The sequence below is a fragment of the Pseudophryne corroboree genome, chromosome 7 (genome assembly GCF_028390025.1).
Source record: "Pseudophryne corroboree isolate aPseCor3 chromosome 7, aPseCor3.hap2, whole genome shotgun sequence".
Classification (NCBI taxonomy): domain Eukaryota; kingdom Metazoa; phylum Chordata; class Amphibia; order Anura; family Myobatrachidae; genus Pseudophryne; species Pseudophryne corroboree.
In genome coordinates, this window is record NC_086450.1 from 190,694,297 (window position 1) to 190,704,077 (window position 9,781).

General features: G+C 39.8%; 1 pseudogene; it reads right to left on the reverse strand.

Annotated features, from left to right (window-relative positions):
• Nucleotides 1–978: 978 nt before the first annotated feature.
• LOC134946430 (5S ribosomal RNA) lies at nt 979–1,097 on the reverse strand (annotated as a pseudogene).
• Between the last annotated feature and the right edge of the window lie 8,684 nt (nt 1,098–9,781).

Consider the following 9,781-nt stretch of genomic DNA (forward strand, 5'->3'; position numbering starts at 1 on the left):
CACTTAGAACAGGAGACTGCTCACATCACACTGATTAAATGGTGCAGATATTATGGTTTGCACAAATACTTAAGTGGCTGGTGCTGTTCCAATGTGTTATACCGTGTATAGTACTTAGCATATATGGCACTTAACAGCTGTCTATCCTGCCATTTGCATATAACATATCCAAAGCTATCAGGGCATACTTATACATTTATTTATTTATTTTATTTTATGATTGATTTTTTAATGTATAGCCTAAAATCCAATCATACTCTGTTAGATCAATCCGGTCTGAGTAGACTCATATAGATATCTCTTCCTCCTGTGTCAGTGGGTATATGATGCTGCTCTCTCCGCTATCCACTGGCACTATTGGCATGCACTAATCATTGTATGCCTACTCGTGCCTTCACTAATAAAGCCTGGTCTTTCTCATAAGTGGGAACAGTTTTTTAACAATCATATATAACAAACATTCATATACACACGTGGACACACTGTGCCCAACCGTGATATATATATGTGATGTATTAAAACTTAACTTTTAATATATTCAACAGACGAAAAAATTATATACTACAATATTATAAGGAAAAGATTAATTAATTAGCAAATTAGCCATATGAGAAAAAATCTCGCTGCTTAAATCAGCAAAATAGGTTAAAACAAGTATTGAATAGCATATATAGATGACGATATAGTGATATGTCACTCGCTTATTTAGAAGTGGGTGACAGGAAGTTTGTCTATACACCCACTGTATTTTAAGCGAGTATTACTGTTAGACATTTGTCCAGTGCGAAAATAGAAATCCTTGTTATCTCTATCAATTTATGATTGGATATACACATGTATATTTCATATGAGAGATACAAGAGAAAACCGGCTTTTATATTACCGGACTCCTATTAGAGTGGTCAGCTAAAATGCGTATTCTGCAATGTGTAGCTTGCAAATAAGTTTTGCTGATCAATGAAGGTATGTACCCTAATGGGACTACAGTACCCAGTATTCCCAGAAGGTCACCCTTTCTGGTACTGACCGGGCCCAGTGCTGCTTGGCTTCCAAGATCAGATGAGATCGGGCAGGTCCAGCATGGTATGACTGTAGAAAATATGGTAAATACCTCTCAGCATTGAAAATGGCTGCTACTCTTAGCAGGTTGAGGTTCCGTGATCAGGTATGTCAAGTTCTCAATGGCCTCAGAAGTCCAACTCCAAGTAGAGCAGCGTGCAGGCGATTTCATGATGTCATCTAACCTGCAGATCCAGACTGAGTCAGTCTGTTCTAGTCAGCAGTAAGCCTCATATTGAAGACTTGTCAGGTAAGTTAAGTGTTCTGTGGGCATAATTTTTAGGTCCACATCATATAATAGCACCAATAATAACACACATATTAAAAAACCTGAACAATAATAACAACAAATAATAGCACCAATAATAAAGATTTTGCAGGGTAATCTCCATGTCCCTTTCCACAAGACCATGCCTCTTTTTTTGGGCACGTCACACCCGGATGCACATTTGCGGCAAGCAGAAATGTCATTTTTATTTTATTTTACCAAGATCTATGGATGCCTACATGGATTGAAAAGCAGACCACCCACGGGTTGAAACACCCAATTTCACCGTAAGACAGATCCGTCCAGGATCTTTCTGACAGACATATGCAATACATAAATTTGAATCTGCACATGTTCTGTATGCAAAAACTTGTAAATTGTGTCTATGCATAGAAATCTGTGCAACTCAGGCATACAGCATCATTTTCAGGCTGTAGGTTACAAGTAGCTATAAATATTTCACAAAAACATTAGTGGGATAAATTTACTAACCGTCTGTATTGGTTCTACCATATTTCAAACGGACCTGAAACCAACAAAATCAACATCATGTTTGTGTCTAAACAAATCCTGATTTACTATCTATCGGTTTACAATAATAATTTAAAAAGGTTCTTCAGGAGGGGGCGTGGCTTGCGCGCACACTGGAGCAGACGTGTCTATACAGAGCTCCTTCACTGACCGTCACATTAAGGAGCTTTCTCCCTGCTTCCCGGCTCCCTGCTGTGCTGGGCTGTGTCCCACTGCTACCGGCACCTGCCACCGTACATCAGGCATCGCAGGCAGACCTCCGGAAAGCTGCTCGCCGGTAAGGCCTACTCACGACTCCAGAGCCGTGGCCTCAATTAGGTGGCTGAAGCCAGGTCCGGAGCTCCGCAAATCGCGGCACCTGCGGAACGGCTCCCACAGCTTCCACAGAGGCAACATAACCTCAGATGGACTCCCCCTTCACACAGACCATCTGCTGCTGGCGCTGGGCATCCCTGCTGGGGGTCACATTGAGGTACATTTCTGGACTGGGTGGCTGCTGTGCTGTTGTAATTCCTGTCTCCCTGCTTCAGCTGTAGTGGCCATCTTATCTGATTTGAAGTGCATTGCTTGGTGTCAAGTAGCACAGATTATGCCCTGATATCCTTTTTCCTTGCTTTCAAAGTATAATTTCTGGACAAGTGAACAGGTACATTTTACATCTCATATGACTCTCCCTCACATTATATACTAGTGTGTCAGGCTGCCTATGCTCCATTGTGCTCCTGTTGAACAATTGCCACATATTTTACCATCATCTGCCCCCGGCCTGTGGATAAAGTCTATACTACATCATCGCTGGCACTGTATGATAGCTCACTGAGGTCATCTATTCTGTTATTAGTACCTGGTGGGACTCTGTGGGCCAGGCCCCGCCTTGTACTACGGCTCCTGGATGGACTGGCCCCACTTTGGGTTCCGTATATTGCTTTCATCTCGTACCATTCACGTTGCACATCCTCTATTGACTTTTCCTAACAAGATTTTGCTTATTTTTATTTTTACCATTTAGTGGCGCTTTTACCTTTTTTCTGAGAAGTTCTTTTTCCTATGTGATGAAATTCTTTCTCCTCATGCCGTAGTGGTTGCAGTCACCCATGCTATATTTTTTAAAGGACTCCTAACTTAATTTATAAGTGGAATAACATTTGTCCCCGTAATGGATACATTTGTGGCCCCGAGTACTCCTAAAATTCAATGGACCAGGAGTGGCGGCAAGAAAGGTGATGCATCCTCAGATGTTGGCGACAATTTGGAACATACCTCCTCTATGGGACCCACACCTCCTTCTTTATCCTATGATGAAATTGTCCGGGCTATTATGGAAACTGTTGAGCCTCTCCTACAAAAGCAAGCGGACAAATTTATGGGAGCTGTTGCTGATCTTAACTCACGTCTGTCCTCAATCTCGCATCAAGTCTCTTAAAATGAAAATAAAATCGGCTCTAATTTTCACGAAATCTCTGACTTAAAGCAACCCCAACCTCTCATCTACTCAGGCCACCTTATTATATTAACTAAGGTGGATGACCTTGAAAACAGGTTCAGACGAGATAACTTGCGCATCATCGGTCTCAGAGAATCTCTTAGGGGCCAGGATCTTACTAAATTCCTTGTATCTGATCTCCCAGAATTATTGGGTATAACCTCTGAATTGTCTGCTTTAGAAATTGAGCGTGCCCATTGATTAGGTCCTTATCGGTACTCCCACAACTCCAGACCCAGGGCTGTTATATTCAAATGTCTGAACTTCCGTCATAAAGTACTTATCTGGTCTACTGTGAAGAAAAAAGGTCCTATACACTGGGATGGTCAACACCTTCATATTTTCCAAGACTATTCAGCGAAAGTATCTAGAGCCCGCAGGGATATGTCCCCTATTTGCACACAGTTGGTGAAGAGAGGTGTCAAGTTTGCGCTCCTCTACACGGCAAGGCTTCACATCTTTACTCAGCAGGGGGTTAAGGTCTTCACAACTGTGTCGTACACTCAAGCATTTCTGCAGGATTCCAACTCGGACATGAATTCTTCTGAAACAGTCTGACCGATTTCAATGTCCATGTTGCGGATCTTTAGGGTTACACTCTCGGGTCGTATTGCAATGCTCCCATGTTGATTTACACCTCAAACTGTTGATATTTCCTTGTTACTTGTTATAGAAGGTACTTAGTTACTACAAGGCCTCAAGTTAGTTAGGCTTTAGCTACTGCTGGGGGTTGATTTATTGTGTTATCATGGTAACTGAGGTTTGTCCTCTAATATTTATGCATTGCCTGAAGTCCAGTTGACTACAATTTTATGTTAATTTCTATATTTGGTGGTGACTGCCATACGGCATTTATGCCTAATTGTAGTTCAATGTCACTCAAACGTTTTCGTATTTTAGATTTTGTGTTCTCTACTACTACTACTACTACTACGACTACTACTACTACTACTACTACTACTACTACTACTACTGGCTTTAATTCAGTATTTTATTATTTTTATCGCAATGTTTATTCTGTATTTTAAATTACCTGACACCACATGCCGCATCTGGACCTGTAGTCCTCACATGCCCTCCTTTCCTGTTGTTACTAAGGACTGGACAGCGCATGTCTGTAGCCTATTGCTTTCTGTAACTTATGGCCTCTCATCTTAGATTTTGTACTTGGAACATTAGGGTTATACACTCCCCGATTAAAAGACGGCAGATTTTGACATATTTAAACAAAATAAAAGCTGATATCACTTATCTTCAGGAAACCTACTTATCTCCCTCTGAACATGATAAATTAAATATGCTACACCAGAAGATACTAGCCTCCTGCTCCTATTCCTCTAAAGCCAGAGGCGTAGCTATTTTGATTTGCAAAGTTATTTTGTACACTTGAGAAAAAATGGATATACCCGAAGGTACTTGGGCGCTTTGGGTGTGAGATGCTTCGTCGAGCTGCAGTCACAGAAAAGGGGGAGAGTCACTCCCGTTGTATTACACAGCAAAGAAAAAGAGGGGTATTGTGACTGCGCTGAGTTTGATGAATACAACACTACTGATGTAATTAATAAAACATATTTATTCCTAAAATTGCACAATAGATATAAAATAAATAATAAGATATGCACATGTATAGAGTATTAAGAAATACAATTGCTAAAATGTGAAAGAACAGCTTAAGGGACTACCCAATTCGCCAGGTATTGAGATAGGACTTTGTGGAGTTGGATGCAATGACCGTTCCTGATATATTTCCCCTATATCATTATAGTCCAGTTTATGCAATAGTCTCAGAATTTAGGCAAGGTCCAATGAATGGACTAGTTACCGTTAGAGGGTATTGTGCTCCAGAATCTGTGGTGGAGAGCTCCTCATGCGTTACGGTTGATACAGTCCTTTATGCGGTGTTTGCCATATGGAGTCTGAGAATTGGACGAATCGTCTGGACGAAGCTTCGGGGAATGGTTCGGTCCTCCTTAAAGTCACTTCCTGGTAGGGGTCCCTGGTTCACCTGTTCACCTGACGCGTTTCGCTGCAACCAACTGGCAGCTTTCTCAAAGGTATGTGCAGTCTAAGACTTGTGTGGTTTATATACCACCTCTAATATGGTGGCTAATTAGCCCCTTGAAACACCTGAGTGCAATTGCATGATCACTTTTTAAGGCTAAGTGCGTAAAATCAAAATAAATCTATGAGCTGAGACAGACCTACTTCAAGTTATGTATAATAGATAGCAAATATATGCATTTTTTGTAAAAACGAGTTGTTTAAAAGGTTTTTATTAGTATGTAAATAAGTGGATGTGAGCAAACAGGAAGTACATAAATGAGCATTAGCCAATAGCTAAATTTGTTATGGATCTTGTTGCCATGGGGATGGTGTTGTGGACTTCCATTATAGGTGAGGGAACAAATGGAGTGCGGGACCGAAGTTGCGTAGTTCCGTTTTACTCCGATCACGTGACTTGTGTCACGTGATCGGGGTTTACTATTATACGTCCGCAGCGTACGGGAGAACGTAGAGACGGTTGCTAAGCAACCAGATAGTGTCTTTGTTTGTAAATGCCAGGGCTCGTGGTGACTTACCCTCCAGCGATCGCGTGTCTGGCCCTGATCTGTGTATAGCGGAGGACGTAATTACGTCATTAACTATGGGTCATTGCAGGCGTTACTTCCGCCCTCCAATGCGTTGAGGGCATGGTACTTCCGCCATCCAAGGAGCCAGAGGGAGAGATAGTAATTAGATTTTAATATATAGTTTATGATCAGACTAAAGCTCATATCTTTTAGATAGATTTTAAGTAGGTTTAAGTATCTGACTCAACAAGGCCGTTGTTTAGACTATGAATAAGGGAATAAGTTCTGGTAACAGATATTTTTAGATATTATGATGTCACATCCATTAGATAGAGAGTCAGAATATTTGTTTTCTAAATAGATTAATAGACTATGATGTTTTGTAGCTACTTAATACTTTATATGTTAATTTGTCAAGGTACTATAATGAATAGGAAGGTATAGGGACCATATACATGTCCCCTCTATTAGTATATATATATTAATTGTTTTATTAATTATTATATTACTAGTTCAGAGATTTCAGCAACATAAACAGATTCCCAGAGAGGCGAGACCATAATTCATGAGCAGATTTATATTTTCTAGGAGAAGGCCATATATACTCCATGTGGGGCGAAGCTTGATTATTAGCAATAATTCATATTATAGTATTAAGTTCCACGGCATCATTAAGACCGCCGGGGTAAATGGAACCCATTTTAAACATCCAATAAGTTTCTTGTTGGCATAATTTTTTATAACGATCCCCACCCCTATTGGTTATTGGGATGTGCTCCACTCCAATTAGTTTAAGGTTGTTAGGATTGCCTTGATGGAATTCGTGAAAGTGTTGAGAAACACTATGAGATGACAATCTTTTAATAATATTTCTGCGATGTTCAAGAAACCTAATTTTGAGTTTTCTGGTAGTACGCCCTACGTATTTAAGTCCACATTCACATATAAGTATATATATGACGTATGATGAATTACAATTAATGAGTGAGATACATAAGAAATTTATAATTGATTCTATCTCTTATATTCTCCATCACAATTATTTTTTGTTTCTTCAAACTCACTATTTACAAGTCAAGGGTACCGCCATGGGGACCAGGTTCGCCCCCAGCTATGCCAACCTCTATGTGGGTGAACTGGAGGAACAACTTATCTGGAGTGGAGGTTGGGAGGCGCACCTGGTCCTGTATGGCAGGTACATTGACGATCTTTTTATTATTTGGGATGGGGATTCACATTCAGCACAGTTATTTGTTGATTTTCTTAACACTAACACTTATGGTTTATCTTTCACTCACCAATACCACTCCCAACGCATTAACTTTTTGGATGTGTCTCTTGAAGTTAAAAATGACACAATTTACACTACTAATTATGCTAAAGAAGTGGGCACCAATGCATATTTACATTACTCTAGTGCCCACTACCCCCCCTGGAAGAGGAACATCCCCAGGGGACAACTTATACGCCTCAGACGCAATTGCTCTGATATAGTATCTTTTGAGGCCCAGGCATCTGAGATGCTAAAATCGTTTGAACAGAGAGGGTATCCTATAGCTCTTTTAAATAAAGCATTTGAAGAAGTAAGAAAGTTAGATAGAAATACACTACTTATTAATAAGAAAAAGGACAAAACTAACTCAATAGAAGACGAGAAACCAATAGCATTCATTTCTACCTATAACAGTCACTGTTCTCAAATCAAACAAATTATAAAGAGAAATCATAATATCCTTAAACAGGATTACCTAATAGCCCCCCTTCTGCCAAACGACCCTGTTTTCATTTTTAAGAAAAATAGATCCCTTAGAAATACACTAGCACCTAGTTTCTTGAAAATTGATCCAAAAACCACAGCCCAACCAGATTCTTGGCTTCCATCTAATACTAAAGGGTTTTTCAAATGTGGAGCAACTAGGTGCATTACTTGTAATCATATAGACAATAGAACCAAGACCATTATAACTGAAGACAATGGGGCTTTATATGAAATTAAACATTTCATTAATTGTAATTCATCATACGTCATATATATACTTATATGTGAATGTGGACTTAAATACGTAGGGCGTACTACCAGAAAACTCAAAATTAGGTTTCTTGAACATCGCAGAAATATTATTAAAAGATTGTCATCTCATAGTGTTTCTCAACACTTTCACGAATTCCATCAAGGCAATCCTAACAACCTTAAACTAATTGGAGTGGAGCACATCCCAATAACCAATAGGGGTGGGGATCGTTATAAAAAATTATGCCAACAAGAAACTTATTGGATGTTTAAAATGGGTTCCATTTACCCCGGCGGTCTTAATGATGCCGTGGAACTTAATACTATAATATGAATTATTGCTAATAATCAAGCTTCGCCCCACATGGAGTATATATGGCCTTCTCCTAGAAAATATAAATCTGCTCATGAATTATGGTCTCGCCTCTCTGGGAATCTGTTTATGTTGCTGAAATCTCTGAACTAGTAATATAATAATTAATAAAACAATTAATATATATATACTAATAGAGGGGACATGTATATGGTCCCTATACCTTCCTATTCATTATAGTACCTTGACAAATTAACATATGAAGTATTAAGTAGCTACAAAACATCATAGTCTATTAATCTATTTAGAAAACAAATATTCTGACTCTCTATCTAATGGATGTGACATCATAATATCTAAAAATATCTGTTACCAGAACTTATTCCCTTATTCATAGTCTAAACAACGGCCTTGTTGAGTCAGATACTTAAACCTACTTAAAATCTATCTAAAAGATATGAGCTTTAGTCTGATCATAAACTATATATTAAAATCTAATTACTATCTCTCCCTCTGGCTCCTTGGATGGCGGAAGTACCATGCCCTCAACGCATTGGAGGGCGGAAGTAACGCCTGCAATGACCCATAGTTAATGACGTAATTACGTCCTCCGCTATACACAGATCAGGGCCAGACACGCGATCGCTGGAGGGTAAGTCACCACGAGCCCTGGCATTTACAAACAAAGACACTATCTGGTTGCTTAGCAACCGTCTCTACGTTCTCCCGTACGCTGCGGACGTATAATAGTAAACCCCGATCACGTGACACAAGTCACGTGATCGGAGTAAAACGGAACTACGCAACTTCGGTCCCGCACTCCATTTGTTCCCTCACCTATAATGGAAGTCCACAACACCATCCCCATGGCAACAAGATCCATAACAAATTTAGCTATTGGCTAATGCTCATTTATGTACTTCCTGTTTGCTCACATCCACTTATTTACATACTAATAAAAACCTTTTAAACAACTCGTTTTTACAAAAAATGCATATATTTGCTATCTATTATACATAACTTGAAGTAGGTCTGTCTCAGCTCATAGATTTATTTTGATTTTACGCACTTAGCCTTAAAAAGTGATCATGCAATTGCACTCAGGTGTTTCAAGGGGCTAATTAGCCACCATATTAGAGGTGGTATATAAACCACACAAGTCTTAGACTGCACATACCTTTGAGAAAGCTGCCAGTTGGTTGCAGCGAAACGCGTCAGGTGAACCAGGGACCCCTACCAGGAAGTGACTTTAAGGAGGACCGAACCATTCCCCGAAGCTTCGTCCAGACGATTCGTCCAATTCTCAGACTCCATATGGCAAACACCGCATAAAGGACTGTATCAACCGTAACGCATGAGGAGCTCTCCACCACAGATTCTGGAGCACAATACCCTCTAACGGTAACTAGTCCATTCATTGGACCTTGCCTAAATTCTGAGACTATTGCATAAACTGGACTATAATGATATAGGGGAAATATATCAGGAACGGTCATTGCATCCAACTCCACAAAGTCCTATCTCAATACCTGGCGAATTGGGTAGT